This window comes from Magnolia sinica, chromosome 8 (assembly GCF_029962835.1).
Source record: "Magnolia sinica isolate HGM2019 chromosome 8, MsV1, whole genome shotgun sequence".
Classification (NCBI taxonomy): Eukaryota; Viridiplantae; Streptophyta; class Magnoliopsida; order Magnoliales; family Magnoliaceae; genus Magnolia; species Magnolia sinica.
In genome coordinates, this window is record NC_080580.1 from 38,795,078 (window position 1) to 38,796,217 (window position 1,140).

Below are 1,140 nucleotides of genomic sequence, written 5' to 3' on the forward strand. Positions count from 1 at the left end.
GTATGCTCGCATTTGGAATGAATATACGATTATAGAAATCCTCCTTGTAGGATCCCAAGATCTGAACCTACCTCAGGAGCCGAGAATGGGGTACTATGGAGGCTGTTGTGGCCAGAACTGGCTATCGGGCTCCTTGTGAATTCAGTTACTGAGTCTGGGGCGTGACAGTCAATCCATCGTAGAAGAAATTTGTTATGTGTCACGTTTCAAATCCATGTTATGGGCATGAACTGACAAGATCCTTGAACCGCTCCCAACATTGGAAGAATGTCTCATCTTCCCTTTGGATGAAGTTCATGATCAACTTCCTGATGGTGTTCATCTTATGGTTGAAATTGCAGTTTGCACCGCTGATACTGAAGAGTGAATATGAGGCAATGTCCTAGAGGGGGTGAATAGGACTTTTCAATTATTTCTACCTATTTGAAAACTTGATTGCGTATCTTAAACGATCATTCAATTTTAAGGATACTAGGGCAATATAACTCTAATAGCTTTCAAGCCAATTAGAGGATCCAATCACAAAGGCTATTAAAGATATGAGAATATAATACCTAGCCTAGTGTTGTGAGCTTGTGTGTGGAATGTGTTTCTTATCAATGAATAACATTCAATCAATCATGTATACAAATTTAATCATTTAAGCATATATAAGCATGATTTAAATAGCTGCACAAATGAACATTCCAAACACAAGCATTTATAGTGGTTCGGCTACGTGCTTACTCCACACCCGGCATCCACACTCAATCCTAGAGTGCATCAAATTTTACTATCAAAGGTTTTAAACAGGTTCACCTATAACCTTTACAGTCCTACACTAAGGACACAAATTTATGCTCTTCATAAAAGAAAAAGTCCTACACCTAGAACCCACCGTTTAGGCCCACCGGCCAAGGTCCCACACAAGGCACCTAACGTTTAGGCCCACCGGCCAAGGTCCCACACAAGGCATCTACTTTTAGGCCTACCAGCCAAGGTCCCACACAAGGAACCTACGCGAGTTTGTTGATAGTAAACTCTTAGCCTCAATCCTTCACAAGGAATGAGGCTAACCTTTTGAACTCTTAGAATGACACTTACTTGTCGGATGAGTTCTCTTTTATAGCTCGTCTTGGGATGCTTGATCTTCGTGCTTTC

At 41.1% G+C, this 1,140-nt stretch overlaps 1 non-coding gene across 1 annotated transcript; it reads left to right on the forward strand.

Moving 5' to 3' along the window:
- The first annotated feature begins 209 nt into the window (after positions 1–209).
- On the forward strand, positions 210–316 carry LOC131254632 (small nucleolar RNA R71). The gene has a single exon (XR_009175755.1). It is a non-coding gene; the product is annotated as a small nucleolar RNA R71 (small nucleolar RNA).
- Positions 317–1,140: the final 824 nt, after the last annotated feature.